This window comes from Mandrillus leucophaeus, unplaced genomic scaffold, assembly GCF_000951045.1.
Source record: "Mandrillus leucophaeus isolate KB7577 unplaced genomic scaffold, Mleu.le_1.0 Scaffold189, whole genome shotgun sequence".
Classification (NCBI taxonomy): Eukaryota; Metazoa; Chordata; class Mammalia; order Primates; family Cercopithecidae; genus Mandrillus; species Mandrillus leucophaeus.
In genome coordinates this window covers 3,419,822-3,444,590 of record NW_012101909.1, presented here as the reverse complement: position 1 = coordinate 3,444,590, position 24,769 = coordinate 3,419,822, and positions in this window count along the sequence as shown.

The window sequence follows — 24,769 nt, the reverse complement described above, 5'->3', positions numbered from 1 at the left end:
TAGTGCTGGGATTACAGGCATAAGCCACCTCACCTGGCCAACTTTTTAATAATAGCCATTATAACTGGAGTGAGATGGTATCTCATTGTGGTTTCAATTTGCATTTTTCTAATAATCAGTGATGTTGAGCTTTTTTTCCTATGTCTGTTGGCCACATATATCTTTTCTTTTGAGAAGTGTCTGTTCATGTTCTTTGACAACTTTTTAATGGGATCATTTATTTCTTTCTTATTTTTGTTTAAATTCCTTGTAGATATTTTTTTAAGTTCCTTTGTCAGATGGGTAGATTTCAAAAATTTTATCATATTCTATAGGTTGTCTGTTGACTCTGATGACAGTTTCTTTGGCTGTGTAGAAGCTCTTTAGTTTAATTAGATCTCATTGGTCATTTTTTGCTTTCGTTGCAATTATTTTTGGCATTTTCATTTTGAAATTGTCCCTTGTGCCTATGTCCTAAATGGTATTGCCTAGATTTTCTTCTAGGGTTTTTATAGTTTTGAGTTTCACATTGAAGTGTTTAATCCATATGTAGTTAATTTTTGTATATGGTAGAAGGAAGGGGTTCAGTTTTAATTTTCTGCATGTGGCTAGTCAGTTCTAGCATCATTTGTTAAATAGGGAATCTTTTTCCATTGCTTTTTTTTTTGTTGGATTTGTTAAAGACGTGATGGTTGTAGGTGTGCAGTCTTATTTCTGAGTTCTCTATTGTGTTCCATTAGTCTAGAATGTCTGTTCTTGTAACGGTACCATGCTGTTTTGTTACTGTAGCCTTGTAGTATAATTTGAAGTTAGGTTTCATGATGTCTCCAGCTTGTTCTTTTTGCTTAGGATTGTCTTGGCCATATGAGCTCTCTTTTGGTTTCAGATAAATTTTAAAATAGTTTTTTTTTTTTCCTAATTCTGTGAAGAATGTCAATGTTAGTTTAATGGGAATAGCATTGAATCTGTAAATTACTTCAGGCAGTATGACGATTTTCATGATATTAATTTTTTCTGTCTATGAGCATAGAATGTTTTTCCATTTTTTTGTGTGTGTGTCCTCTCTGATTTTCTTGAGCGGTGGTTGGTTCTCCTTGAATAGTTCCTTCACATCCCTTGTTTGCTGTATTCCTAGGTATTTTGTTCTCCTTTTAGCAATTGTGAATGGGAGTTCATTCATGATTTGGCTCTCAGCTTGCCTGTTGTTTGTATATAGGAATGCTAGCAATTTTTACACATTCATCGTGTATCCTGAGAGTCTGCTACAGTTGCTTATCAGATTAAGAAACTTTGAAGCTGAGACAATGGGATTTTCTTGATATAGGACCATGTTATCTGCAAATGAAAATAATTTGACTTTTTCTCTGCCTATTTGAATACCCTTTTATTTCTTTCTCTTTCCTAATTGCCCTGGCAAGAACTTCCAATACTCTGTTAAATAGGAGTGATGAGAAAGGGCATCCTTTCCTTGTTCTGGTTTTCAAAGAGAATGTTTCCAAGTTTTTGCCCATTTAGTGTGATATTGGCTGTGGGTTTGTCATAGATGACTTATATTATTTTGAGGTAAGTTCCTTCATACCTAGTTTATTGAGAGTTTTTAACATGAAGAAATGTTGAATTATATCAAGGGCCTTTTCTGAATCTATTGAGACAGTCTTTTTTTTTTTTTTTTTTGTCTTTAGTTCTGTTTATGTGATGAATCACATTTATATGTTGAACCACCTTTGCCTGTTGGCACTTACTCTAAAATCGATCAGATAATTGGAAATAAAATACCCTTCAGTGAATCCAAAAGAACTGAAATCATGGCAAACAGTATCTCAGACCACAGCATAATCAATTTAGAACTAAAGATTAAGAAAATCACTCAAAACCACATGACTATGTGGAAATTAAACAACATGCTCCTGAATGACTCTTGGGTAAATAATGAAATTAAGGCAGAAATTAATAAATTATTTGAAACTAATGAGAACAAAGAGATAATGTACCAGAATCTCTGAGATGCAGCTAAAGCTGTGTAAGAGGGAAATTTATCACACTAAATGTTTACATCAAAAAGCTAGAAATATCTCAAGTTAACAACCTAACAATCTAACATGACCTAAAAGAACTAGAGAAACAAGAGAAAACAAAGCCCAAACCTAGGAGAAAAGAAGAAATAACCAAAATCAGAGATGAACTAACAGAGATAGAGATACACAAAACCCTTCAAAATATCAACAAATCCAGGAGCTGGATTTTTTTTTTTAAATTAGTAAAATAGACAGAATGCTAGTAAGACTAATAAAAGAGAGAAGAGTAAAAGAAACACAATCCGAAATGATAAGAGTGATATCACCACTGATCCCACAGAAATAAAACCATGAGAGAATACTATAAACACTTCTATGCACATAAACTAGAAAATGTAGAAAAAATGGATAAATTCCTGAACATATACACCCTCCCAAGACTGAACCAGTAAGAAACTGAATTCCTGCATAGACTAATAATGAGTTCTGATATTAAGGTAGTAATAAATAGCCTAACAACCAAAAAAAAGCCCAGGATCAGACAATTCACAGCTGAATTCTACCAGAGGTAGAAAGAAGAGCTGGTACCATTTCTACTGAAACTATTCCAAAAACTTGAAAAAGAAGGACTCCTCCCTAACTCATTCTATGAAGCCAGCATCATCCTGATAGCAAAACCTGGCAGAGATATTACAAAGAAAGAAAACTTCAGGCCAACATCCTTGATGAACAGTGATGCAAAAATCCTCAATAAAATACTGGCAAACTGAATCCAGAAGCACATGAAAAAGCTTATCCACCATGATCAAGTTGGCTTCATCCCTGGGAAAATAGTTAATCTTAATATTTACAAATTAAAAAGAAAAAACTTAGGAGGTCAAGGATCCCGGGAAAGAATGCTGTTTGTGACAAGATAAGCTGATTATAATAACAATGTATAAAACAATCTCACTGAAAGGAATATGAGAAGAGGTATCAATCTAAGTGATTTTGGAGATAAATGGAATCTGCAACATTAAAGGCAAAATGAATGGCACAATAAGCAGTAGTTGGCAAAATTGTTTCTCATGAGGATAAAGGTTAAAAAAATGTGCTACGATACATGTATACTGTAACTGAACAATTAAGGAAATGGATGGCATATGATGGGAACTATATTCTTAATGTTTGAGTAGAAATTTGTAAATAAACAACAAAGAAAGTGACTAACATGATCTATATGGTATCAGATTAGAATGAGAGACATCAGTAAGAAACTATGTTTAACTTAATATGTGTCCCTAATATATATATGGGTTAGTGTTTTTTACTATTAGCTGGGAGCAACTGAAAAATGTCACCTCAGTAGCAATGAGCACACCTAATACCTAGATCTTGGTTTCTATCTCATCTCCAGTGAAAGAAAATAGAGTTTCCTAAAGAAACTCTGATTTGGGAACTGGAAGAGGAAATACTCTAATGAGCCTATGGAATCTTGTAGTACCAGAAAGTAAGGAAGCAATACAATAGCAACAATAATCCGCAATAATAAGGGTATGTCAAAGTGACACAGGAGTCAACTAAAAGCTCTTGATGGTCAAAGAGGGAACAATTTGAGTATCAAAATAAAGTAGTGTTGGATTTTAACCTAAAGTATAAAATAAATCTTTATGATTTCATATTAATATTAACAAATGAATTAACAAATTAATAAATGGGGGAGAAGAGATAAATCTCTCATATTGAATTCCAAATAAATTATGTAGATGTTTCACCCTAAGGAAGGGGGAGCATATAACATCCCACTCCCTAAGTGTGAACTAACATAGTGACTTTCTGCCGATGATGGCAGTATGGAGAGTGTGTGGGGTGAGCGTAACTTTACAGTGGAGGCATCTGACAAAAATTACTTCAGTCAGGACCATGGTCAATATCAATAGTCATAAGTGATATTGTTTGTACCCTTGATATATGATAAAAATGGCACTTTACTTTGTGATCTTCTTTTCCCAACTATAACCTCAGTCTAATAATGATAAAAACATTAGAAAATTTTTAATATAGAGGTGTGCTACAGGAAACTTAGTCAAAACTCAAAACTTCCAATGTTAGAAAAAACAAGAAACATGTTAGTGGAAGAAGTAACTGCAGATGTGGAAAAACAGGAAGAGAATTAGAATTAGGAGGGAAGCCTGAAGATGTTATTAAATTGCTGCAATCTCTTGATCTAACTTGAATAGATGAGGAGTTGCTTCTTGAGAATGAGCAAAGAAAGTCGTTTCTTGAAATTGAATCTACCTGGTGGAGATGCTATGGACATTGTTGAAATGACAACAAAGGATTTAGAATATTACATAAACTTAGTTGATAAAGCAGTAGCAGAGCTTGAAAAGATTGATTCCAATTTTGAAAGGTTTTTTTTGGGTCAAATGCTACCGAAGAGCATTGCATGCTACAGAGAATTTTTTTTTTGTGAAAAGAAGAGTTAATAAATGTGACAAACTTCATTGTCTTATGTTAAGAAATTGCCAGACACCTTCAGCAAACACCACCCTAATCAATCAGCATCCCTGAAAACGGAGGCAAAACCCTTTGCCACCAGATGTTTTGTAGCATTTTTTAGCAATAAAGTATTTTTTCATTAAAGTAGGTAGGTTTTTTAAGACATAATACTATTGCACACTTAATGGATTATAGTATAATGTAAACAACTTTTATATGCACTTGGAAATAAAAAAATTTGTGAGACTCACTTCATTGTGATATTTGCTTTATTGCATTAGTCTGGAATCAAACACATAATATTTCTGAGGTTTGCCTGTAATGAGGGTTTGGAGCACCCTACCAAGCTAAGCTATCTAGACTAGAAGAGATGTTAGACAAGATTAGGGGAATCTAGGATGGGTAGGAGGGTGGGAGATCATGAGTATTTATTAGAAGCTCATGACCACTTGTAGTGCCAGGGACTATATGGTTCCCTACTAACCCTCCTGGAAACAAAATCAACAGGAATCCTGGAGCAGCTGTTTCTCAAAGAAATAAATTTAAATGATCAAGTAAGGAATTACAGTGTAAGGAGTAGACTGTAGTCAATGACTGTGGTAAGCCTCCCTGGGCTGACCAGATATGCTCTCAGGACTGACATGCTCATTTCTTAGCTGCTGAGAGAGGTGGCTTCTAAATGCACACTGAGCATCCCTTTCTGGAAATTGCCCTCATCCAAATGGAACTGCTTCTCCTAAGGTTGCACATTCTCCTTGAAGACAGCCTTTACCCTATGATTGGTTAATACTTGGTATGTAGGTCCAGGCTCTCATCTCAGTTCAGACTATCTCTGCACTGCTGTCCTTATGGGATTGACTAATGCTGCTGATGTGACTTCATCAATTCAACTTCTTCTGATGAGCAGCCTTTTTTCTCTAACACAGTCCCAAAAGTCACTGCTATTATTTGATTGTATGCGTCCCTCCCAAATTCAGATTTTGACACATAATCCCAAATGTGATAGTATTAAGAGGTGAAGCCTTTGGGTGGTGATTAGGAGAGGTTTCCACCTTCATGAATGGCTTTAACAACGTTATAGAAGGGCTGGAGGGAACTAGCTAGGTCGTTTTTTCTCATGTGATGGCACAGCGTTCTTTTTTCTGGAGGATGGATGCAGCATCACGATGCCATCTTGGATGCAAAGACCAGGCCCTCACCAGAGAGTGACCTTACCAATGCCATATTGAACTGCTCATTCTCCAGAACTGTGAGAAACAAATTTCTGTTCTTTGTAAATTACCCAGTCTCAGATATTTCATTACGGAAGCAGAAACAAACAAAGACAGCCAACTATACACAGATCTTAGTCTTACATTTTCTGGGTAATCTGACATATGTCAGTGAATTATACTTCAATAAGAACTCAAGTTTCAAAAGGAAAATATAATGAGATGATTTGATTATAAAAAAGTAGCTCATATCACACTAATCATTTACCAAGAGCAATCACTTTATTTCAGGTACATAGAAGATCAATCTTACCATCCTACTTGCAGGCACCAAGGAGCATGAGTTAATAAAATGAACTAAGAACCCTTCATTGATAGATGCATTAAATATTTATTAGAACATGCTATGTGTATAAAGAACACTGTTGAAATCACTGATATGGGTTTCTCAGCAAAGGTGGGTAATTTTCTCCAGGACAATCTGATACAATTCAATTACTTGTTCTGGACAAGCTTCCAGGCTCTGTGTTCATGTATAGCTTCTGCTTATATAAAGTCTTCCAAACAATGACTATTGTCTAAAAACTGCTCCCAGTTTGCAGGTAAACTTTCTGTTTTCCAGATGCCTAATGTAAGGCTTGGAGTCACCTAGAGCCTGGAATGTGTACTGTTGGTCACTTCATGGAACATTCCACACCAGTGGACAAAATTGCTCTGGCCCCTGTTAGAACTGACAGCTGTGGGGATTCTGGGCCAAATGTCACTTTGCTTGTGAGCCAAGAGCTGGAAACTTGGAACAGAAAGAAGAAGCTGGTTTGTATCAGGCTGATGTTTAGAACACCCTTCACTCCTCCTGTCATCACAGGAACTTTTCTGGGTCTGAAGTATACACCCTGAATATACTGGGTTCAGTCAGCCAGCAGCAAGCTTGGACAATTAGCAAGTTTTTCGTTGATTACTTTTCATTTTTTGTTTTTGGTAATTTGCCCCATTTTGCAACTACTTTTTTCCCCTAGTATCCTTTCATTTTCTTCCTTTTTCCCATATGCCATATAACTTACTACAATTATTTGCACCTGTTAAAACAGAAGCACTGTGCTTGGGATCTGAAGGTAGAAATATAACCCATAAATGATTGTTAAACCATATGTTGCATGAATGGGACAAATCAGTAACCCCTCTCTTCATCATCTTTGTTCAGAGGGAGAATAAAAAGAAATGAGACCTGGCAGTATTAACTCTGAGTAGCAAAGAGCAACCATTTCCTGTATGAATGGTTTGTCTTGTAATTGCAGGCAGGCCTTATGTGGGCAAGACAAAGCCAAGAGCATTTAAGCAGCATAATGTGGAAAAGAGTGGAGGGAGGTACAGGAATAAGAGGCCTATTGTTCTTAAAGGACAAGCAAGTAACTTTGTAAGCAATACTGATATGAGTTCTTCCTTAGAGAATCGTCCTACGTTGTCGCCAAAGGAAATTCATGTTTGTTTTGGGTTTTGTGTGTTCGTTTGCTTGTTTTTTATGTAGGGAGCAAAGTTCTTTCCAAGGAATTCAATAATGAGTTATCTGAGCTAGAATGAAAACATCCATATCCAAATTTATTCATGGGTGAATAAATTTAGAGCAGTCTCTCTCAGAATCCTGTGGTCAATTGCTCAAGGGTTAATATAAGGCACATTTTGTGTTTACAACAAACGGAAAGGTGCCATGGAACCAAATCGTGTTTGTGATTCAGGGTTTAGTGAAGTACTGGAGAATCTCAACACTGGACAAAAATCTATCCATACCCTCCGTACACTGTCACTGTAACACCCTCAGAGACTTGCCTATCCTTCCAACAAAACTTACCATACATCATCTTGGCCTGAGAGGCTTAATTTACCACAATATACCACATTTTCTTGCCAACTTCAGAAAATAAAACGTATTCATCCTTCAGATGAATTACATTAAGAAATAAATTCGCATTATTTATTAGAGGCCAAGTGTTCTATCGCTTTGAGACCTGCTGGAGAAGAAGCATGTTATAAGAAGTAGCAGCATGTAGAGTTTCTCAAAGATCTTCCTTACTCACCTGGGTCCAAAGAAAGAAGAATGTTATAGAACAACGATGCAGGAATTTTTTGTTCCCTAGCTCAGCCAGGTTCAGGTTGTTGTCTCACCACCTGGAAGAAATAGGCATGCAGACATTGAAGAGTCAGTGGAGTCAAATTCATTATGCGAAAAGGAAAGCTCTCAGCAAAAAGGTTCTTGAAAGCTGGTTTTCAGTTGCCCCCTTCGCAGTTGAATACAAGAGCTTTTACATAAAAGCTGGTAAGGCTGGTTTCCCTGTTTGTATAAAGTGCAAATTCCTGGTGGCTCCACCCCATTTCCCCAGTGCGCTTGAGGGTCCCTGCGGGCAGGTTTAGGCAAGCCCCCTATGCAAGTTCCCTTATCTGCACAAAACAGGGGTCCGAGGTTCTAGAGGGACCCTTCCCTTACTATCTGCCTAAAGCAAGTTGGCTAACTCTTTTCAATGATATGTAGAGGATGATTACAGATGTATACATAATATTATATATGCATAGAAAAACACACTAGGGGATTCATGAACATGCCAGTTATCTGAAACTTAAAGTGTTCAAATTTGAATTCTCAAAACCTTTCTCATATATATATACAAATATAAGCATAGTTAAATAAATCATATAAATGATATCATTATTAAATAATACCATCTTATATGGTATAATAAGTTATATGAATTATCTAAAAATGTAATATATGTTCCCACAGTCTTCTCCCTAAGTTAATGACAGCTCTGTCCTTCAGGTTTTTAGGCCAAAAATACTTGAAGTCACCTTTCCTTTGCTCTATTTTTTATTCTCTTCATTCAAACCATGAAAGAATATTATTGTCACTGCTTTTAAAATAGTGCCGGGATCTGATCTCACTTCAGTATCTCCACTACTACTGTCCTTTCCTGTCTCCTACATGAGCCTCAAAACTGCTTTTCCAGCTTAGATCCTTGTCTTTTCTGTCTATTCTTAATTAAAACCGTCAGAGGAAACATTTTTCTGAAGCCTGAAAACTTACAGGACCATACAGAGAGCCTAGGTTAATCTAACTTAGACAATGGGCCTCAGTAACCATTGCTCTAATAAAACCCCTTCATTTCCTACATTAGGAGGGCAAGGCTAGAGACACATCTCACTCAGCAAATTAATGGCCCTGTGTGGCCTGTGAAATTTTCTTCTGACCTGACCTAGGTGGTTTTTCAATAGATGTCTTATCCATCTGAGCACCGTTGGAGTAAAGAGCTGCAAGACTAGCGCCTTGATCACACTCATCAGATTGTTCTGCTCTTAGGGTCAGGGTAACTCCTGACTGAGAGATATCTTGGGAATCAACCTCTTTCTCTAGCATGAACCAGTAAGTATTTTTACAAAACCCATTTTTAAGGCTATCTATGTCTGTGTGTGGAGTCCAGTGTAGTGACTCAAATAGGATGCAGCTGGCCTTGGAATTCTTACAGAATAAAGAAGAATAGTCTATACTCTTGTAAACTATAATAATAATAAAAATGCAAGGTCTTTTACAAACATGTAGCATTTCTGAGTGGGGCTACCTGTTACCCGAGATAAATGGGGAGCCACACCCAAAATGTCAATAAAATAAGCTAAAGGAGGATTCTACTCTGATCTCACTCCCTTGACACATTTAAGTAGATTTGATGCCAAGAAGAAAAGACTTCTCTAATTTCAATCTAAAAGGAAACTTTCACACCATTTAGTTCAATATTCTCACCCAGTTGAGGATATTAGGCCCAGAGCGCAAACTAACTTTTTCAAGTTTTCCGCACTAGTTAAAATTAAACAGAACCTAGAATTAAGCTCTCAGTTTTGGTGATTATTCCACCTCCCAGTATAGTGAGAACTGGAAAGAATTTAGTTATAAGTGGAATTTTTACAGAAAATCTCTACAAATTCCTTTGGGTTCCCATTATAATTTTAGCCTTTTAGTCCCTTCTTATGAATCTTTGACCTCTTACATAACAGTATTCAAATAAAGTACATAATTGAAAAAATTCTTTCAGAAATTTATTTTTCACTCAATAGCTTCTAGATATCTATATTTTATACATATTTATCTCCCACATAGGTAGACATATAATACAACTATACTAAAATTTAAAAATTAAATAATTATTTCCTCTTGGTATCTCTGATGTCTTTCCAATGGCCTCAAACTGAGGTTTTAAATCAATTTGGTCAGTCCTTTTTTAAAAATATGAATACCATGTTTTAGGTATTTTTTCATGGGAGTCTCACTTCATTCCTTTTCCTAATCTATCTCAGAATGATCCTTTTGTAACATCATAGACTTGAGGTGCTATGCATAAGTTGAGATTCTGGATGACTTTAGGGATGAGTTCAAGGGTGATGTGATGTTAGCCTGTGGGCTGCATATAGCTATGCTTCCAAAGGAAGCAACCAGGGCTTTAACCAGATCAATACAGACAGAAATATTGCTAAACACATGCCATATAGTCAAATCCTAGTGGAAACTCTTCTAGAAGGGAAGAGAGAAGCAAGGACAGAGAAAACAGGCTAAGCCCGATGATGTGTAGGAGGTAGACCAGGAACTTGAAGTGGTTTATGTAGTCTCTTCTATGGGTGCTGGTGGGGGAACATCAAAAGGGAGTTATGATGGTCATTATTACCTCTGTCTACAAATTATTTCTATCTCTCCTCTTCTACCACCTTGGAAATAAGTGGAGTAAAATTTCTCCAAAGAAACTTTATCAAATTGTTTGCATGTTATCATGTTCCCATGTGTAACCTCTTTGAACACATATGTTGTTTGGAGCCTCTGTCAGCCCAAGTAACTGTAATAAGCATTGCTCCCCTTCCGTCATCCCTACCTGATGGCTTGCACTGGACACATAACACTTAAGGAATCAACTTTTGCTGTTTCAAACTGCAAGAGTTCTGTGTTTTTTTTTTTTTTTTTAATTATCTAAATGTAAACTCTTTTAACTGTGTGACACAGAAATTTAGTTGTTTTGAACATCATCTGCACACTCAGATTATTTTCCATAGGTAAAGGAGAATGAGACTTGCTATAAATTCGTTTGGAAGCAAGTTTTCCTGTGTACTGGAATTACATATTGAGGCCTGTTTACCAGGACCTAGTAGACTAGAATGTGAAGTGGGAATGGGACTCGGTGAGTCAGGCCAAACAGACTGTGATGGAAAATCATCTGATTCACTTTGGGAGAGTCAGTCAGACTTGGAATATCACTGGAGTGGCCACGGCTATCTTCATGAATAGACCAAGATCATCTCTCAGGAGGAATATATCTAGGGGATACATCCCAGAAGATTGTTCTTTTATAAGGCCAGTGCTAACCAGTAGAAAGTACCTCACACATATTTCCATGTGTAACATATTCAGGTTCCCTTTGACATTCTGATATTTTACTCATTTAAGTAGCTTCTGTTTCAGGGCAAAAACAGAAGGACATTCTGTGAAAACAAATACAATTATTCAAAACTAATGAAAAAAATACGTGTTTTCAACAAATTTTAAAAGATGGAAGAGATTGACTTTCAGTCAAGTCAGTCAAGGGACCAGGACCCTGGCCACAGGATGAGAAAGCTACTTCATCTCATTTTGCCTTTACTTAACTCAGCTGCCAACATAAGACACACGTAGGTTATTTTTAGGACCCCAGTTTAGCTCTAATATTCATTGACTCTAAGCCATTTTGTTACTCATTATTTTGTGTAATCAGGTCAGTTATATATTTGTAACATGTCCCCAGAATGCTTTATACTCTAATTTTAAAGAACTTAAAAAAAAAAAAAAAAAAAGAAGCTAAATGTTGTTAGAAGTGTTTATGTTTTCAAAAAAAGAAGACTCAATCAGCATAAAAACCACTTTAGTATTTTAAATTGTACTGTTCTTCTGAGCCTTCTTTACACAGCAGTTTGGATTACCCCCTAAGGGTCTATAATTGACAAAAAGAAAACTACAGTTAGAATAATGATTAGAATTGCTAATCTGTGATATTCTGAATCTATCAAGCTCTATCTTTCCTGTTAATTGAAAAGCCATCAGAAGATTCAAGTAAAGTTAGCTTTGCTTTAACACATTTAAAAATTTCAAAGATAAATAATACAGCCTACATCATATTTTTTTAGTGCATCATGATCTTTGTGAGACCGTCACACCTGCATGCGAATTTGTGATTCATTATGTCCCATATTAAAACACAATACAGAACTTCTCTAGTATTTTTACCCTGTGAAGATTATTTTAAAGCAACAATTACTTTTAATAAGGTGTCTCTTTTCTTGTAGAGAGTTCAAGAGATTAAAACTTTCTGGTCTCCATGGATTTGATGTTTGCTAGACTAAGCAATCAAACATTCAGATATTCATGGCAATCCCGGGGTAAACTGTGAGAATTCTCATTTTCCAATGGCTTAGACTAAATTGCTCTCAATGCAGACCCTCAGACAAAAGTTTCTATACAGAAAACAGAAACGATAAATTTTGCAATCAAGCAGGGAAACAGAAAAAGAAAATGTAAGAGGACATTGCTGAGTTCCACCACTATGAATGGCTGGTGCTCTATCCCACAGAATCCAAGAGATCTAAGAAATATGCCTGAGATCTTTTTGTCCAGGGAAAGAAAGGAAGAAACACATATCAATTATCAATGGGATATTAACAACTTTGCACTTCTGGGTTGTTTATGTATGAGTTCTAGTGGATTCCTATGGGTGTCTTATGATACAGAATAAGAGAAGCTCTGGACCAAGAAACAAGAGAAGTTAAGAGGCTTTTGGGTTACACTTGCATGAACCTAGCTGAAGAACACATCGAATTTACTATTAAAATAGGGGTTGAACTAAAAGTTAAAGCTAAAAAGTTTAGAAGTGGTACACAAATGAGGCCCCAAACAGTCCAGTTTTTGGACTCCTCAGATGTATTCATACCTTCCACTAAATTCAGTATGGCAAAGTGGCCCTTTCAAGATGACAGCGAGTCACAAACTCTGCAAATAATTGACACAAGAGGGTTAGAAGAATAACCTGTAGTCTTCACTGTAGCAACATAGTCCTAAACATGTACTGATATTTATTATTTCCTTCCTCCCTCAATTATTCCAGGATTCCCTCACTTTTGACTAGATCGTCAACTTGTCTAATTGGCTTGCTTAAAATATGACTGAAATTTCTCCCACAAGTACTTAATTGTCTTGCTTTCTGGACCTTGGTTGCTACAATTGCCCATTAACTATTATCACTGGAAATGGCAGCACAAGAGACATCATAATGAATCCTCTCTGACCCTGTTATATAGCTAGAAGACTAGCTATTTAGAGTAATTGGAATACATTTATTCCCCCAGTATAATTACTTGCATTTTTCTGCCCTTGTTTCTACTAGCATTAGGAGCTCAAAGTGACCATGTGCTAGTTCTAGCTTCAAGGTCTTTGGAACCTTTACTGTATCCTCTGAAAGAAGAAGTTCTCAAGAGTCAGGGCTTAGCAGACCCTAAGTCTGCGGAAATGAGAAAAAAAAATTACACATGAATGACTGAAAATGCTGGTGAGAGCGCCCAATTCTATTACTTGCCCTTGGTTCCCAGACTTATGTATTTGAGTTATCAGGCAGACAATGCCATATAGGTAATCTAATGTGTCGAGCACCATCTTTCACTCTAGATTGTGGCCTCTAGAGGATTGCCAACACTGAGCTTGTCAGAGATGCCAGTTCTGCCTGCATTGTACATTCTTTACAGCCTAAAGGAAAGGCATGCCTGTGGGCCCACCCAGGGAATTAAGTCATTGCTTGTTGGTCCTCCAATTAAAAATCACAGACTTAATGACAAGAGGCTTACTTCTCTGAACATTCTGACCACTTCATCAGTAGTAGTCCTTGTATTTTCTGCATCATTTATTCTGTAAACAGAGTTATGTCCCAACTTCAAAAGCCACCCCAGCAATGTACTAGAGCAAGGAAATCTTTCCAGAATATTGAATCTTAAGACAGTGGTGGATGTTCACATACCATCTTTAATCTACACCCTTGCCCAACCACTAAAAACATCTAGAGATTCACATCCATATATATTCTCTCTATATATATATATGTGTGTGTGTGTGTGTATATAAATAATTGGTACATATATATTATATATATAAGATATATGGAAGTGAATATATATGGAAGTGAATATATAAAAGATATACATATATATGTACCAATTACTTCTAGCATATATTAACCAGACTTTAAGTGTATTTAGTATGTAAGCTATACCCTCAAAGAGCAGTGGCTGAATTTCCTGATTGGATTACACTAAGCCCTGACCCTAGTATTGGCATGAAGGTAGTGTCGGGTGGTAGAGGCAGGGGCAGACCTTGCAGATGGCAAGTGTAAGTTTGAGAGATAATTGCTTTAGGTGAGTATTTATAGAATCACCAAGCCTGGGAAACTCTTCTCTTAAATCTCAGGAAGGTAAATTTTTCTGCTGGCATAGAGGTTTCAGAGGACTTTTGGTAATTTTAGGCTCTCAGGCTCAGCTACCAACTCTTTATGTACTAGATTTCGGGGCTCAACTCTTTTCTTTCCAGGCCTCTGACATTGACATAGAAAACCTGTCACTGAGTCTCCAGGCTTAAAATTAAAGACTGGAATGCATTTTTAGAACTGTGTCTTTAGGGGCTATAGTGAGAAGGGTTTCCTTTAACATTGCAATGGAGGCACTCCAGTTTCCTTGAGTTGATTGCTGTCTGACCAAGTCTTTCAGTGTTTTTGGTCATAATTTCCAGAGCAGTTAACAAATTTCAACTTATATCATCAGCCTTATAAATAAAGTTTTCCCCATACTGTTTAAGTGCCCTGTCATATAATTCAATGCTTCACATCTCACATGCCCATTGTCACAATTAACCAAGGGTAAGATTCTCAATGAACATGTTACTATATGCCATGTGTTAATCTCTAACCCCAGTCCTGGTCCTGTATCAATGTTATTAATCTGAGTTCCTCCCAAAACAGGCATAAAACAAAGATCTATGAATGGTATATTATTTGGGAATGTGATTTAATGGGGTAGGAGTAAGGGACAAAGGAAACAAAACCAGAAAGAAGGCAAAACCAATGCAAAAATATTTAATCAAATTGGCTAACACTAAGGGCAATTAGTTGCTGAATGCAGTGGGTGTTTTGTGAAGCCTTAGAAGATATTTCATAAAGAACTTATCCGTTACCCTCATGTCACACTGTAGGGACAGAATACAACTTTACCTCAAAGAAAACTGGGACTTGTTAGAAAAGTAAATTTTTTGGCTACACCCCAGCTCTGGTTGGGTGATTCTGTTATACATTTACATTTGAGAGTCACTAAACTATAGCAGGGTTCTGCAAACTAATCCAGGTGACCGCCTGTTTTTGTAAATAAGATTATATTGGAACACAGCTATGCTCATTCATTTGCTGTTGATTGTCTATGGCTGCTTTTACTACAATGGGAGAATTGAGTAGCTGCAACAGGGACTGTATGGACTGCAAAGAGAAACATATTTACTATCTGGCCCTTTCCAGAAAAATTTTGCTGACCCATGAGCTATAGAACCCAAAAAGAGAGTTATATGGTAACACAGGCTGGATGCCAGCTGATTATTTATAGAGACAACATGTGCCATAGGATTTAAGTGGGAAAGACACAAGTGCAAAGCAAGCTACTCAGGGAAAGATCCAACTGTGGCTGGAGGTAAGAAGTTGGGTAAGTGGAAAACAGTAAAGAAGGGCACTTTTTCAAATTTTCTAAGAGATGAGAATCTATGTGAAATAGTAAATACCTCTGATTCATAGGAATAGTTAACTTAGGTAGTATTGAGATGTAAGTTGGTTACAGGTTAGGGTTCTGATTCTAGAATTCATCAAGATTTCCTCATTTTATATTTCAGTGTAAGCCACCCACGCATTTTCTTCATAAGTTAGGAAAAGCATATTGGGTTTGAGTCTCAGCTCCTATACTAAATAGCTAAGTGATCTTGGGCAAATTACTTAACATCTTTGAGCTTCATTGTACAACATTCCTGTATAAGAGGATGCCTATAAGGACTAAAATTATTTTGAATATGAAAAGTAATTGGCAGAATGCCTGGCATATAATTATGGGTTGAGTCAGGTAGAGTTCTAAATTGAAAATAACAAATTCCACTTTAACTGGTTTAATTAGCAAAGAAATCCATTAAGGGAAATTAGCTCATAAAGGACAGAATATCACACTTGGAAAACTTGCAGCTAGGAACAACACTTAGCTTCACTATGGTCTGACACCAGCAAAGATGCTACAACCACTGCTGGTGGGCATGGATCCCACAGCTGACACTGATGAGGGTGTCAGTAGGACTCTTGTTGCTGCTGACCCTGGAAACCACAGTTCTCCACAGCTCCCCTTGCCAGAAAATTGGCTCTGCTTGGTGCATGTTTCCTCCAATTACTCAGTTCCCAAATCAAGGTTAGGGAGACCAGTTTCCAAATCAAAGTCTTGTGAGACTCATCCAATTAGTAAAGTCTAATTCAAATGCTGCATGCCAGTTTTCAAGGAGGCTAGCAAAGGCAAGTTTTAAGACTTCTTCCTTGGGCAAGCATGACTACTAAAGCAGAAAATCCTCAAACATCCTGAGACTGTTCTTAAAGTGATAAACAACCAGAAAACAAGACAAATGTTCGGCATCAGCCTCAATATTATTCATTTCTTTCCCACTTTGCATGCCCTTAGAAAACCTGCTAGTCTTCCTTCATGACAAAAATGCCAAAAGCAATTGCAACAAAAGCCAACATTGACAAATGGGATCTAATTAAACTAAAGAGCTTCTGCACAGCAAAAGAAACTATCATCAGAGTGAACAGGCAACTTACCAAATGGGGGAATATTTTTGCAATCTACCCATCTGACAAAGGTCTAATATCCAGAATCTACAAGGAGCTTAAACCAATTTACAAGAAAAATACAACCCCATCAAAAAGTGGGCAAAGGTTATAAACAGATACTTCTCAGAAGAAGACATTTATGCATTTAACAAACATATGAAAATAGTTCGATATCACTGATCTTTAGAGAAATGCAAATCAAAACCACAATGAGATACCATCTCACACCAGTCCGAATGGCGATTATTAAAAAGTCAAGAAACAACAGATGCTGGTGAGGCTGTGGAGAAATAGGAACACTTTTACACTGTTGGTGGGAATGTAAATAAGTTCAACCATTGTGGAAGACAGTGTAGTGATTCCTCAAGGATCTAGAACCAGAAATGCCATTTGACCCAGCAATCCCATTATTGGGTATATACCCCCAAAAATATAAATTATTCTACTATAAAGACACATGCACATGTATGTTTATTGTAGCAATATTTACAATAACAAAGACATAAAACCAACCTGAATCCCATCAATGATAGACTGAATAAGAAAATGTGGTACATATACACCATGGAATACTATGCAGCCATAAAAAGGAATGAGATCATGTCCTTTGCAGGGACATGGATGATGCTGGAAGCTATCAACCTCAGCAAACTAACATAGGAACAGAAAACCAAACACTGCGTGTTCTCACTCATAAGTGGGAGCTGAACAATGAGAAAACATGGACACAGGGAGGGGAACATCATACACTGATGCTTGTCGGGGGTTGGGGGGGTGAAGGGAGGGAGAGCATTAAGACCAATAGCTAGTGCATGTGGGGTTTAAAACCTAGATGACGGATTGATAGGTGCAGCAAACCACCATGGCACCCATATACCTTTATAACGAACCTACATGTTCTGTACTTGTATCCCAGAACTTAAAGTAAAATTTTTAAAAAAAGACCAAAATATAAACACACATACATACACACACGTGCGCACACACACACAAATTGTTTCCAAAAAGATTGATAAACATAAAATATGTTTGCTAGGAATGCTTCCTTTCATCTTGCCTAAACTGTGGTGAGACAGCCTGTCTGAGAATGAAGCCATGTAGAGACTAACGTGGCAAAGAATGGAAAGAGACAGAGGCCTAGTGACATCATTTGAGCTCCTGGATCCAGTTTTTCCTGAAGCCAGTTACCCCCAGTGCTTCTCGATCACACAAGGCAACAAATTGTTTTTCTTTTTTTTTTTCTTTTTTAAAGAAAGAAAACCTACCAGTCTTTCCACTTGCTAATACTATAGAATCACCCACAAAAAACTTTCATTTATTCAGTCACATACTTGTAGCCTATCATACTTTTTAACTTCTTCTATTAAAATTGTAAGACATTATAAGAAATAAACAAGCATAATATATAGAAAAATCAAATTGCCCTAAAAATGTCAACTTTTAAATGTAATAGGGATTTTTCTCATTCATTGCTCCTGCCAAAATGTCACTCAGGAAAGAAACAAGTGAAAAGTCAATGTTGACTTTCTCAGCTACCACCTCCTAAAGCTATTTCTTCTCCACTGAAATTCCTCTAAACATTGGCTGACTTGTTATAGACGTATGAATTAATGGGAATTAAGCATCCACTCTTTCAATAAAGACTAATAGGTAGGTGTATTGCCTAACAAATTGTAACTTAACATCACATAAAGGCATATAAGATCTCAAATTTAAATGTACTCATTATTTACAAATTGTTTTCAAGATAACCGGATAACAAATTAGGACACCTATTTTGACTCAGATCACTAGATGACTATGGGACTCCAGGACAAATTATTTCACAGCCTAGTACCTACACTTTCCATTTTTAAAACCAAAGAAAAATGTTTTCCTAGCTTCCAATGTTTAATCTCATATAGTTTAAAAAGTTTGCATGCACGATTGGTGTAGTCTTATTTTTAATCAATGTTACAAGTAAATAGCTTGGGAAGTGATTGAACAAAAGGTCTAAAAACAAGTAAGTAGGTAATGAGGTTAAACTAGTTAATTCAAGTGGACACAAAGACAACCTATTTCTTATAATAGGATAGTAATAACAATGGGCCATTCTAAATACAGAGTACGAAAAGTGTCTGTCATTTGGCTTTACAATCTTCCTTTCAAATTGCTAACAAATGGCTATGTTTTGGACCAGCAGAAGAAGGAGGTGGAGATGGAACCTGGCATTTGCTCTGTAGATAAGTCTATAGAAGATGAGGATCATTGTTTTTTTTCTTCTTCTTCTTTCCCATAGCCCTTCTGCAGGGTGAGTTCTTGTTTGTTTTGGAAAAACAGGGAGTAATTTCAGACTGGAGATGACTTTTATCCCTGTGTTTCTTTAATGTGCATGTATATTCCTTTTGCCAAGAACTTGGAATTTGCTAAAGGAAAAGATGGGTTTTCTTGTTTTTGTTTGTTTGTTTGTTTGTTTGTGTTTTAGGGTTATTGTTGTACTGCAGGAAAGAGAATATAAATTCTAAGCTTTTCAGAAATTACTATGTACTCTTCACAATTTCATGCATTACCATGTCACCAGGTTGACTTAGAAAATATCCATTTGGGTTAGGCCCAATTTTTTTGTGCAGGGAAGGGAAACATTGGCCCCACTTTTAAATGAAAGCACATGCTAACTGATATATTGTATGAAACATCTGCATAATGTATTATATAGAACATAGACTCTGTGATGAGAAATTCAGATGACAGGACAATATGAACCTGTCTAAAGACTTATCATCACTGCATAGCAATTCTAAGAAGTTAGAGGGCAAAAAGCTTATATTTATGATATATATGAGTTCATGAAAAGACATTATTGTCTTCTGATTATTACAGTACCTTCATGGAAAATCAATATAATATAAAGTGTGCTTTCTTTCATTCCTTCAGTAGTAAAAGACACTTGGTGGGCACCTTCTTCCAATCTGACCACCTGGTGTATGCTACAGATAATTATCTTTTCTTCACCCCTCTAGGCATCACCATTCTCTCCTCCTTCACCAGAGATAGGGAGGACACCCAGGACACTTTGCCATGCTGTCAATTGTCATTTCTACCACATAAGCAAAGAGAAAAGCCAAGACTGGGCTTCAAATTCATTTACAGGCTTATATATGGCTTAGTTTTATTTTTTTCCCAATAACTATAACTACTTGATTGGTCCGATAGATGTCAAAACCTGATAAAATAACCACCATAGCTTTTTGCTCTGAATCTCACCTCCAAAAAAACACACAGGCCAGGGTGATTTCACTCTTCAATATAAAATGTAACCAGAGATGAAACTAAGCCTTCTCTGCATGGTTTTTATGTGCATGTGGTTTCCAGGGAAACCTTACCCTGATATTTTTAAATGTTAGGATAGTAACTGGTACCCCTCAGATTCTGGTTTTGAGCATATTAAGAATGTTCACAGAATCAAAGAAAGAGAAAAAGGAGCTATTGAAAAAAAAAGTTTCTCGTAAAACTGAATTTCATAATTTTAAAAGAGATATGTTATAAACTACATTTAAAAGGGTCCACAGAAAATGGAAGATTAAGACTAAAATTTGAGTGAGTGGAAAAGGAAGAGAATTGTTTGTTCAGGTGAGCAAACAAATACATCCTTATTTTAGGGTGGTTTTTCAGATTTCAGAGTAAGGAGAAGACAGTAAGCTGAAAGTTTGGTATTTCAATTACCTGATTTTCTCTATTCTAGATGAAGAAGGGTCACAGGAAGACAGAGAAATGGCAGGTTACAACCCTCTTAAAAACAAATTTAGTAAGAGAGACCAAAAAGTAACCTAATAAAGATAATTTGCCTTAACTCTTCAATTTACATTAATGTAGATATATATTAATGATGATTATGAAATAATAATGACAAAAACATTACTCCAAAGCAGTGCAGCTCTTTAATAAAGAATACAATTTACTATCTCCTGAATTTATAACTTTTATTATTCTCATCCAGAATTTATTTTCTTTCTACCAATTCAAAATCTACCTTTTGATTTTTAATGCCCCTTTTCTCTTTCTTGTCTGCTAAATGATGCTTGCTTCATCTCTCTCTTCTCAAATTCACTTAAAACTAATGAGAGACATTGGATTAATTTTATATCTGAAAAAGATAGCTTTCTAAACTACCTACTACTAAACTATGTACTAAACTACTACAGTTTCTTTGGAAATAAAATGTTATTACTGGATAATATTCCTTTTCTGTAGAAAAATGAATGTACTATAAATGTTGTATACATCTTAACCTTCTACTGGAATAATGTTCGTTTAAAACTCAGCTCTAAAACAGACAGGGATGGAAACATGCTTCTAATAACAGGAAGGGAAAAAAAGGAAGGAAAGAGAAAGAAAGAGATTGAAAGAGTACACACATACAGAAGTCAAGCACAGTCTGTGTTAAACGACACCTTGATTGGCTCCGATTAAGAATTATACAGCATGGCAGGTTCCTATTATTATTAGTGACTTCCCCTGACATTCAGGAAGCAAAGAGTAAACAAGAGGAAAACACTTCCTCTTCTGGTATGGCTGTAAGAGGAAAGGGGTTTTGCTAAAAGTCCTCAATGTGTGAACTCATGGAGGAATTCAGGGATTAACAAAATGTTTATTTTACAACCATTTTGACATGGGTTTATTATTTATTCATTGATTGGATATTATTTTTGTGCCTTTCTGGAAAACATAGGCATGTTTTACTTTAAGTTTGGGTTCTCATTATCTAGCATAGTCCTTGGCAAAAAATGTATGTCTCTCTCATGTTTGTTTGATGAGTAAGAGGATGGGAAGGTAATAGGATTATAGGCTGTCTCAGTCCTACCTCAGGTTGTGCTGGAGGAAGTAGGTTTTCACCCAGATCTAAAAGCTGAGTGTAGCAATTAGGTGGGAGACCATGAGGTGAGAAGTGAATCTAGACAATGTAAGTATGCAAAGAGATGAAAACCCTGAAACCTCGTGGATACAGCACTTCAATATTTTCAAAGTTGATCTTGTCTAATTCTAGAAACCAATTTATATAATTCATCATTTGAAGAAAATATGAGACCTGAGTTTTCTGGTTTAGTCATATCCTTTATAAACTAACTGAATAATTGTGATCTTTTATCTCATGCTGTGAAAATGCCAGCTTTTCAATTCCTCAAGGCATCCCAGTACAGATGGTCTCTCATTGCAGAGCCAACAACCATCACTTTATTTTACCAATATCTAAGAGACAGACTGATTACATTTACATCAATCATCCTGAATAATAGAGACAAAAATCACTGTATTGTTGCAAAATACATGTCTTTCACTTTCTAGAGAACTGTCTGTGATTTGCAACATTTATTTGTGAAATGTAGGAAAAAGTCATGTGACAACATTCTGTTTGGTTAAGTCAGAGGGGGAAAATGTATAATTTTTGAGAGGACAAGCAATAAATGTGATTCATGATTTCAGAAACCTTCAGTCTTCTCTTGAGGACAAGACAGTGTTCCAACAGAATCCAGCAGAATTATTCAATTGTCTAGCACTACGGCAGTTCTCCATACACCAAATGGCTTAAATGTGTTGATTGAGGGTTAAAGAAAGCAAGACATTTACTCAAGCATCTTCTTCTCTCTGGATGTTTTAACAAACTTTGGTACCAATACAGTCTTACAGTTTCAACTGAGATCATAGCTACAGGCTGATATAATATAATTTTGCTGTCTTTACAATTATGTCTTTCTAATTGGCAAGACTGAAATGGGCTATTCTGTTACAAAATTGAAAAATAAACTTACAGAAAAGAGGAAAATGATTTATTAACTTGTGTCTTTCTCAACAGCCATAAGGGTGATGCAAGTTCACAAATACTGGTTCTAGTTTTTAAGATCATTTAATAAACAACAATAAATTGCATTACTGAATATTTTACTGGATCCTACTTTCTAGCATACATAGGCAATGGCTATATATGAGATGATGTCTTTTAAAAAGTTACAGCTATTGGATGTTTTACTTTTTTGATTTAAAATATAGTACTCAAAGATATAATTGTACTAATTAGCAGACTGAGTTGAGTGTCTTCCTAACACATGGACAATATTTTCCCACATTGTTTCCTAAATAGCACCAAATACTGACCAGATATTTTGTTGACACTCAGTAAATCATTCAGGGCTGATTGAGAGACAGTGTTCTCTGTTTTGTCCAACATTTATGTCACTTTTCCAAATACATAATTTATTTATCAAATTACTCAAACAATAATCATGCTGTAGTTTGTTTTTGCCTTTTCTTTCTTTGTTTCTTTTTTCATGTAGTCCACCCATTTAATTGTTTTGGAGTTATAGGCCAATGGAAAAAAAAACAATTTTCCATCTTATTAAAATTAAGACCTCTTTGGGCAGTAAGTTAAAAACAGCTGAACAAAAACACTTCGAACTTGGCAGGTGGCTAGGACTCCTGAGGAATCATGTCACAGCTATGTTTCCAAAAAATATCTGAAATTAAGGTTTAGAGATTTTAAAGGTCTCTTCTGAGTCCAAACTTTTGGCAGATGTCAAAATTTTAGGAAATCATTTTGGAAGAGAGGAAACTAGCCCAAACTTTTTTTTTCCCCCCCTTGTCCAGACAGATTGAAGCAAGGATTAAATCATCAATGGAGTTTGAAAGGGAGGAATCCTACCATAATAACATAGATCTTCATTTTTTTGGCCTGATGACTGAGGTGTAAGAGGTGATCTCGTGCAATTGGAATCATCTTGGCAAGAATTCTAGTCTTAACTATTTGAATCATTAGTTGTATACCTTTAGCAAACTCCCTTATCTTCTTTGGGCTTCAGTTTCTCCATGCATCTGATATAGATAGCACCAATAACAATTGGGTTTTAACTGAAATATTTTTGAAGATACTTGCAAAAGACAAAGGAAGTTAAAATTATTTTGCATATCCCCCATCACCCCCAGGCTACCACACATAATTATAGCATTGTTTCAAATTGCTTACTTGGTTTTGTTTGTAGAGGCTTGTCTTAAGTGAGAAAAGAGGCTGAACTCACATCAGTCCCCAAATCCAGCAGTTGTGATTATGTTTATTTAGTGCTGTGAAAGTCAGCACTGCGGTTTGAAGACTGATGTTATCAAGATGATGAAATTAGCCATGTGGTGAATCTGATTTGGGTAATCAAATGACCAAAATACCTGACCCAAAGTAAATTCTAATCATTTCCATTCTCAACTTTGTTAGTGATTTGGGTTTTCATTAAAATTATTCAACCCCGGCTCCGCACGGAGACTCATGCCTATAATCCCAGCACTTCGGGAGGCCGAGGCGGGCAGATCACGAGGTCAGGAGATAGAAAGCATCCTGGCCAACATGTGTTGGCCGTGTCTCTACTGAAAAAATACAAAAATTAGCTGAGTATGGTGGCACATACCTGTAATCCCAGCTACTCAGAAGGCTGAGGCAAGAGAATCACTTGAACCAGGCAGTTGGAGGTTGCAGTGAGCAGAGATCACACCATAACACCCCACCCTGTTGACAGAGCAAGACTCCATCTCAAGGGGAAAAACAAAAAAAAAGTATTCAATCTGGTCCAGTGTGGTGGCTCATGCCTGTAATCCCAAAACTTTGGGAGGCCAAGGCAGATAGATCATGAGGTCAAGAGTTTAAGACCAGCCTGGCAAATACGGTGAAACCCAGTCTCTACTAAAAATACAAAAATTAGCCAGGCGTGGTGGCACATGCCTGTAGTCCCAGCTGCTTCGGAGGCTGAGGCAGGATAATTGCTTCAACCCTGGAGGCGGAGGTTGCTGTGAGCCGAGATCGCACCACTGGACTCCAGCCTGGTCAACAGAACTAGAATCTGTCTAAAAAAAAAGATTATTCAATCCAAGCCATGTTGATTTGTAGGGAAGAATGGAAAAGAAATGAAGCAACAGACAAGAAATATAACAACTAGGGTAAAACATTTAAAAGGAGAGGCAGAATTAACCCCATCAAGCTACCAACGAGTTTCTTCACAGAATTGGAAAAAACTGCTTTAAAGTTCATATGGAACCAAAAAAAGAGCTCGCATCTCCAAGACAATCCTAAGTCAAAAGAACAAAGCTGGAGGCATCACGCTACCTGACTTCAAACTATACTACAAGGCTACAG